Here is an 8,512-nt window from a genome sequence, read left to right on the forward strand (position 1 = left end):
AAAAAAAAAAAAAAAAAAAGAACTCCAATTCCCTCTGTTGTACCCAAGGGTCCACGGGAAAACCCAAATGAGCCCAAGAATTGCAAAGTCTACTGTAATTACAAACGAGCCTTTTATTGGAGTCCAGACTCAGATCACCTGCTGTTCACTCACTAAGAGCAAGTGAACGCATGTGTCCCCGAGCCTAGGAAACACATGCGTTTACATACAAAATTAGGAATTCCTAGGATGCTTCAGAGTGCAGGGAGTGAAATGCTATAACCATTTGTTAGGGAGGAACTGAAGCTGGTGGGGGATTAATGGGTGCCTGTTTTGGTGTTATCAGGAACTAATTTTATAGCCAGCCATAACTGTCTGTGACCTCTGGTTACGTTTTTCTATGATATAAACAGAGGGAGCTCTAATCCTCTCTGGGTTTGTTATTTCTGAGGCCTCAAGCACAGGCACCTGGAGAATTCGACCACTTATCAGAGAGTGTTGGCAGACCCGGGCAACACCACGACTGGGAGGATGTCTCTTGTTAGCACTTGGCTCTATGAGATGTTTTCATTAAGGGGGGGCTTTGGGTAGTGCTGTTTTAACACTAGTCTAAATTCTCGTGGAGCCACCACCACGGGGAGGTGGAGAGGGGAGGGGCCCTGTACTATCTGCCTGCATATTGAGTTTGACTTGGATGGGAGAGCTTTCTGCAGGGACAAACATACATAACATTGGACTTTCTCAAGGTTTTTAACCAGAGAATGCCAGTATTAGTAATTCAGGGGTCACTACATTCCCCCTTCTATTGGGACTTTAGAGGCCAATCTTGGACTCTCTGTGGACCTAGGTTATCTGTGTTAACTGGCAGGTACTGGGATCTCTTTACCATCAGCTGTATGGTCCCCAGTCTCTGTTTTATGTACTGTAAAAGCTTATTGATTATGCATGGCCCAAATATGAGCAGTAACAAAAGGATTATTCGAGTGCCTGTGGTTGTGGAAATAAGGGTAGTTAGCCATGGGGAAGTATCAAATAGTGAATGATATCAGCTTATAGAGTTTTCTCTTTCTCTCTGGTGCCCACTTATGCTCTCTCTAACTTTTGCTAGAGATTCTCTTATGATTCTAGATTGATTTACATAAAAGCAGCATTCTTCATGCAGGGTAGCACACAACCCTCCCTGCTGCAGGAATACTAAGTCTAATCATTGTCTCTTCTGCACGACTACTTAAGCTAGAGAATCTACATTGCATTCTAAGTGTGCAATGTATTTTTCTAAGCATTGAATGTCTCAATCTATGTCTAGTTTGAAACTGTTATAGTTTTGTTCATGTAACATCGAAGCTGCTATTCCAGTATCTGTTCCAGCTAGCCCTGTTCCTGGAATTACAGACAAAGTCAGGGAAATAGCCTCTCTTTTCTGCCTCATGAGGTCTGCCCCAACATGTCTTATTAGGTTAAGTTCTTCAGTACTATTTCTTCTGAATAATATGGCACTCTCTGGACCAGAATACAGAACTCTTTTGTAGTAGGGGAATTAAGGATCTCTCCATGAACATATAGAGTTAATCCTGTTGAACAGGCCCACTGGGCTTGATCAGGAGGAATAATCCATTTAGAGTGAACAGTGGGTACTTTTTGATTGTAAAGGTGCTGATGTGATACGGGAACTCTTCTCAGGCAGGTGCCCTGTTCTGATATGGTCTGTAAGGTTAAGGCCGGGCCTTTTTGGAACCATCTGCATGCAGTGTCTTTCTTGGTTATAATCACAACACCTTCATATAAAGAGGATCTGTCATTATATCACAGCCAGCAAGAGTTGGTTAGTTCTGTCTGGGAACCATTTAGAATCTGAAAGGTTTTTAACATCATTGACCAGAGAAGGTCTGTTGGCTCTGTGTGATTTAGAAAACAGTCTGGGGCAAGGAACCTCTGGTAGAGGAAGACCAGGGGAATAGCAGTCATTTTTAGGGACTGGTTTTGGCACAGGATTTTTCTGTATAGAACCCCTGGGTACAGGTTTGGGGTGTGCCAGAATCCACGTTGGCCCTATGGCTATTGGTTGGGGGTTTACAATGAATTTTGTCAGGAGTCTGACTGCGAAAATGAGTCTGAGATGGTTTCTCCCAATGATGTAAAGCTTGAGACCCCATGTTTCTCTAGCTTCTCAGCCCTTTTCTTGTTTCTTTCAGCTGGTGAACTTAAGTAGGACTTGGGAGCTGCTACCCTGTCAGGCAACTGTGATAAAACCATCTTTTGACACTTTCCATCCCCCATTTCCTGCGACTGATGTCTCACAACCTTAAGAGGTACAATAGAATTTTTCTGGTCCCCCACAAGTCATAGTTCTCTTTTCCCTGGGACATATATAAAAAAAAAATCTCCCATCTATACTTAGGGTGTGAATCGCACCCAGTCTCTCTGGTGTTGGGCCATGAGTTATCTGCCAGCTGGCACAAGTTAAAGGTTAAGTCTGGGAACAAGGGGTTCCCGAGTGCCTTTTTTTTTTTTTGTATTACCCAGTTGGACCCTGTAACCTCTTTCAGGATTTTCGATTGTCCAAGTCAGGTCATAAGGCTGATGTTGGTTTTTGGTCTCTAAATGGAGGCATGGGCTGGGAACAGCAGCTCAAGCTGACAGTAAAAACAGCAGGCTTAGGATCAAGTTAATTTTAACTTGAAAGGATGAGTGCCCTTATTAACTCTTCATTCCAGCTGAGGCTGTAAATTCCAGCAATCTTCTTCTGGGGAGAAGGGGTTAGCTGGTCTCACATGACTACAATGTACCCAGGCTGTGATCCTGTCTACCTTCACAGCCATTGGCATTATTAACAAGACAGCATACAGACCTTTCTAGAGAGGTTCTAACGCTTTCTGGTGAAACCTCTTCTTGTAGATCCAGCCCCCAGGTTGAAACTTGTGTGGCTCTGGAATGGAGCCTGCTTCATTAAGGCCAAACCTGCTTGTGAACCCGTTTAGTTGCTCTAACCTTAGTTGCTAATTCATCATCTTTTAATTCTGCGACAGCTGCTGACTACAGTTAGGCACAATAGGGGTGGGGATACCATATACAATTTTAAAAGGCTTTAGTCTTAATCAGTAAAGAGAGTTCCTTACCCTGTATAGGGCAAAAGGAAGGAGAGTCACCCAGTCCATGCCAGTTTCTAAGGCCAATTTAATTAGGGTTTCCCAGATAGTCTGATTCATTCTCAACCTGTCCTGAACTCTGAGGCCTGTATGCACAATGTAATTTTCAATCTACCCCAATGTATCTTGCTGTATCTTGACTTACCCTGGACACAAAAGCTGGCCCATTGCCTTACCCTATCATATGTAGGAATCTACACCTGGGTAGGATGTTTTCTAGTAACTTCTTAGTCACTACCTTTATAGTCTCTGTTTTTGTTGGAAAGACTTCAGTCCATCCAGAGAAGGTATCTACGAACACCAGTAAGTACTTGAAGCCATACTTTCCTGGCTGAATTTCTGTAAAATCAACTTCCCAGTATGCCCCACGTCTCTTACCTCGCAGATGTAAGCCAGGATGTTTGGCAGTGTTGTGGGTGTTGGTCAATTGACAAGCTTTACAGCTCAATACTATATCTTCAATAGTACGCTGTATGTTTCTGAAGGTTACTTTAGATTGTCTCACTATCTCTGCCATCCGTTTTACTCCCATGTGAGTGACTCTATGGATTTTCCTGAGGATAGACTTTGCCAGGGAGGTAGGTAATATTAGTTTCCCTTCAGCTGTCTGCCACCAGCCCTCTGAACACCAGCTCTCGGGCTGATTTCTGGCCCATCCGACTTCTTCTGTATATGCTGGACATTCCTGTAGGTTTGGGTTGGGTGGTTCTGGTAGGGTTGCAGCTAAAACAAAGGCAGCTGTTTCTTTTAAGTCTCTTTGGCAGTTTTGTCAGCCAAGTTGTTGCCTCTGGCCACTGCCATTACTCCTTTTTGATGGCCTGGACAGTCTATAATCGCCACTCTCTTTGGTAACCCGAGGGCTTCCAGTAGTTGTAGTATTTGACCTTTGTTTTTGATACTTTTTCTTTCTACAGTTAGGAATCCTCTCTCCTGGTATATGGCCCCATGTATGTGGGCAGTTGCAAATGTATACCAACTATCTTTGTAGATGTTGACAGCTACCCTTTTCCTGTGGTAGGGGTTTGGGGCAGTGCTATCATTTCAGCTCTTTGTGCTGAGGTATCTGTGGGGAGAGACTGGGCCCAAATTACTTCTGTTTCTGTGGTCACTGCCACTCCTGCCCTCCTCTGTCCTTCTCAAATGAAGCTGCTTCCATCAGTGAACCAGGTCAGCTCTGCCCCTGGCAAGGGTGAGTCCTTGAGGTCTGGTCTTGTACTGTGTGCTTGTGCCAAGATTTCACTTTATTGGTGGAGTGGCTGATGCATGTCCAGATCAGGGAGGAGGGTGTCAGGATTTAAGGAAGCAGGTGGCTGGAAAGTAACTCGGCCAGGATTGATTAGTAAGGTTTGATAGTGAGTCATTCCGGCATTACTGAGCCACTGGTCTGGTGGCTGTTTGAGTACCCCCTCGATTGCATGGGTGGTAGTCACAGTTAAATTCTGTCCCAAAGTTAGTTATCTGTATCTTTAACCAGTAATGCTGTGGCTGCAATGATGCAAAGGCAAGGTGGCCATCCTGCTGACACTGGGCCTATTTTTTTTCACAGATAGGCTACAGGCCATTTCTGTGCTCCCAGAGTCTGAGTCAGGACTCTTTTGGCTATTTCTTTTCTTTAGTAGACATATAAGTGGAATGGTTTCATGATGTTTAGGAGCCCCAAAGCAGGAGTGGATAGTAGGGCCTGTTTTATATTGTCAAAGGCCTTTTGATGGTCCTGAGTCCAAGTAAAGTTTTCTGTCTCTCTGGTGGTCTCATATAAAGGTTTGGTTATTTCAGCGAAACCTGGGATCCATAATCTGCAAAAGCCTGTGAACCCCAGGAATTCTCTTACCTCTCTTGGGTTCTGGGGGGTGGTTATACTGAGGGCAGTCTCATTTCTTGCTGTGGAGAGCAACAGTTCACTCTCTTTTAGAATGTAGCCAAGATAGGTAACCTCAATCTTACAGAGCTATGCCTTTTTGGCTGATACCCAATATCTCATGTCCCCCTGAGTCTGTAGGAGATTCTGGGTCCCTTTTTTGCATCTTTGTTTAGTTTCTGCTGCAACAAGAAGGTCATCTACATACTGAACAAGAGTTATATTTGGATTGTTAACTCTGTACTCACCCAGGTCTTCTTGTAGAGCTTTATCAAGAATAGTGGGGGAGTTCTTGTAGCCTTGAGGCAGGCAAGTCCAGGTAAGTTGTCCATTAATGCCTTTTTCAGGATCATATCATTCAAAAGCAAAATATTTCTGCCTCTTGGGAGCCAAGGGTAAGCTGAAGAGAGCATCTTTTAAATCTAGGACAGAATATCATTTTAACCTGGAGGTAGAGAGCTCAACAAGGTATAAGGGTTAAGCACTATGGGATGTATGTCTATTACTTTATAGTTAACTTCTCCCAGATCTTGGACAGGACAGTAGTCATTGGACTTAGGCTTTTTTTACAGGCAATAATGGGGTGTTCCAGGCTGACTGACATGGCCTGAGGACCCTCATGGCCAACAGTTTTTGGATATGGTGGGTGGGCCCCTTTGGTGCTTCTTGGGACATAGGATATTGGTGAACTTCCACTGGATCTGCTCCCAGTTTGAGCTCTACAAATATTGGGGGACAATGTTTTGCTAGTCCCATTTCTCCAGTCTCTGCCCATGCTTGGGGAATTTTTTCCAGCCAAGTATCAAGGTCTTGGTTTGGGCTGGCTGATAATTCATATAGTCTATATTCAGTCTCAGAGGCCAGGTGAAGTGTCAGAACCTGGACTGGGTTTCCGTCCCCATCTGTCAGCCAGACCTTCCCAGAGTCAATGTGGATCTGGGCTCTAATTTTGTTAATAGATCTCTCCCCAACAAGGGGAATGGCATTCAGGGATCATGGTAAAGGAGTGGAACAGTCATCCAGCCCCCAAGACTATGAATATTGCTTGGTGCCTGTAGCTCCCTAGACCCAGGATTTTTTTATTAGAAATGGCCTTTCAGCCTTTACAAGCACCAAATGTTGGGCTCCAATATACACCAGGATGTCTAGAGGTTTTCTCTCCACTCTGAGGGTTACCCTGGGATCAGGGAGGGGGCCAAGCCCCAAGGCCCTTAGTCTTCTCCTTCGGTAACCATGATTTTGTTTTTAAGCTTTTTCTTTGGGTATTCTCTAGCCCAGTGTCCTTCTCTTTTTCAATAGGCACACTGATTCTTACCCAAGGCCAGTAGACAGTTCTCTCCACGGCCTGACTGGTGACTTTCTTTTGACTCCTTCCCCTCTGCAATGTTCTGGAACTGTCATCTCCTTTCTTTCTGGTCTGAATTACCATAGGCTAGCAAGATGTTTGCTATGTCTTTGTTTAACATCTTCCATGCCTTAGCTTTTTTCTCATCTTTGGCTGCTCGGTTACAGTACCCTTTTTCTGCCACTCCTACTAAATTTCTCAATGACTTTTCTCCTAATCTCTCTAGTTTCTGCAACTTTCTCCTTAAATCCAGTGCCGACTGGTTTATGAATGCCAGTGCCACCAAGTTTGTGTTTGCCAGATCTTCAGGATTTAAGGCGTATAACAGTGGAAAATATCCATAATTCTCTCAAGAAACACTGCAGAGTTTTCATTACCCCTCTGTCTGACATCATATACCGTAGCCAAATTTGAGGGCCATTTAGCAGCCGCTCAGAGACCTGCCATGAGACACTGGCAATACATATGAAGACTCTCCCTGTCTTCTCCCTTGTTATAATCTCAAACTGATCTTCTGAGAGAGAACTCTTCATTGATGTCAGCTGGGTTTTGAGTTGGGAATACTGTTGGCGCCGAGAACAGATTTCCAAGCTTCTAGGATAATGCATTCCCTCTCCTCTTTCGTAAAGAGAATCTGCAACAATTGTTGACAAGATTTTTAACCACAGAGTGCTGATATTAGTAATTCAGGGGTCACTATACCTCCACATTCAATTTGAATGCATAGACACATCCTGTTTTGACATTCACGTGGTTTAAGAAGATGGGCATAGCGTGGCATGGTGGTGCATGTCTTTAATCCCAGTATTTGGGAGGTAGAGGCAGGCAGATTTCTGTGGATTCAAGGCAGTATGGATTCCAAACGAGCTCAAGTACAGCCAAGATCCTTAAAACAAGAAAACCTGTCTCAAACAAAGCAAGCAAGCAAGTAAACAAACAAAAAGCAAAAAAGTAAGAGGAGGAGAACATGAAGAAGAAGATGATGGTGAATAAGGAGGAGGAGGAGGAGGAGGAGGAGGAGGAGGAGGAGGAGGAGGAGAAGAAGAAAGATATGTGACATTGTTATACCTGATTCCTCACATGAGTCACAAAGCCTCCATTTTGCCCAAATTTGGGCAAAGCATCTCACCAGTACCAAGAGTTAGGATACCAAGTGCATGTTTCCAGAGACTTTTCCTTGTGTTGTCAACTGGCAATGTAACATTGACTATAATATTTTTGAATTCTTCATTAGTCTTCAAGAAAAATATACAAATGATTATTTAAAAAAAAAGACTTCAAGTAAAGCATTCAAGAAAACACTGTATGAAGCAATCCATGTCACACTCACCATGTTAGCAAAATCATTTATTTCCATGGTGTGGGAATTCTTCCCCAGGGAATTCTCCATGTTGTACACTTTAATCCTTTTCATATTTTCTTCCCATACCACTCTCTTCAGTACTTCTCCCTCCTGGATGAGAATATAATGTAAGACAGTTCATTCTATTTAAACTCCTGCACAAGCTGACCATGTGGACTTCAGTTGCAGGTGATTAGAGGCTAAGGAAGGAATCTCTAGATACTATGGTCCCACATTCACATACAGTAGAAAAGACAGTCTGAATATCCTGTGCTTACAATGATTTTATTATGTGATCTCTTAAAGGTGGTGATGTTTGTGGTGCAGCACCTATGATCTCTCATGTGCCTAGACACTTTTACACTGGGATCCCTCTGGACATTTTCCTGGATACCAACCAGACTGTATGATTTGTCATATTTTAACTTCCACTCTTCTCATTCAACATCCAAACTGTGATCAAATGCTGAAGCACCTGGCAAAACTCCCAAGCACAGGATGACCAGGAAGACAGCAGGAGTCATGTCTCAAGCTGCATATGAAGAGAAATGAAGATATGACTACACAAGTGTTTTACAAATGTCTTCTTACACCATCCTGAGAATTGAGCCATCCATGGTTACTAAAATACTTTGTGTTATTCCTTCAAATAATTTTCAAATGATTGTAGAAAACTATGAGAATGTCTTTGAACCAAGTCAGACAATAGTGGTTATTAGGCCCATTGCAAAATGAAAAGCATGTATGCAGAATTCATGTACTCAGTACAATTTAGGTGTACTAAATCACCTAAAGTGATTCAGAAAGTTCTCCATGCACAGTAAGGAATCAGTGTTTTAGGA

The 8,512-nt window shown here is 43.3% G+C and overlaps 1 pseudogene; it reads right to left on the minus strand.

Annotated features, from left to right (window-relative positions):
* The window catches only part of LOC116081534, an 18,438-nt pseudogene extending 10,244 nt beyond the window's left edge, over positions 1-8,194 (minus strand).
* Between the last annotated feature and the right edge of the window lie 318 nt (positions 8,195-8,512).

Source organism: Mastomys coucha, unplaced genomic scaffold (genome assembly GCF_008632895.1).
Source record: "Mastomys coucha isolate ucsf_1 unplaced genomic scaffold, UCSF_Mcou_1 pScaffold7, whole genome shotgun sequence".
NCBI classification, from domain to species: Eukaryota; Metazoa; Chordata; class Mammalia; order Rodentia; family Muridae; genus Mastomys; species Mastomys coucha.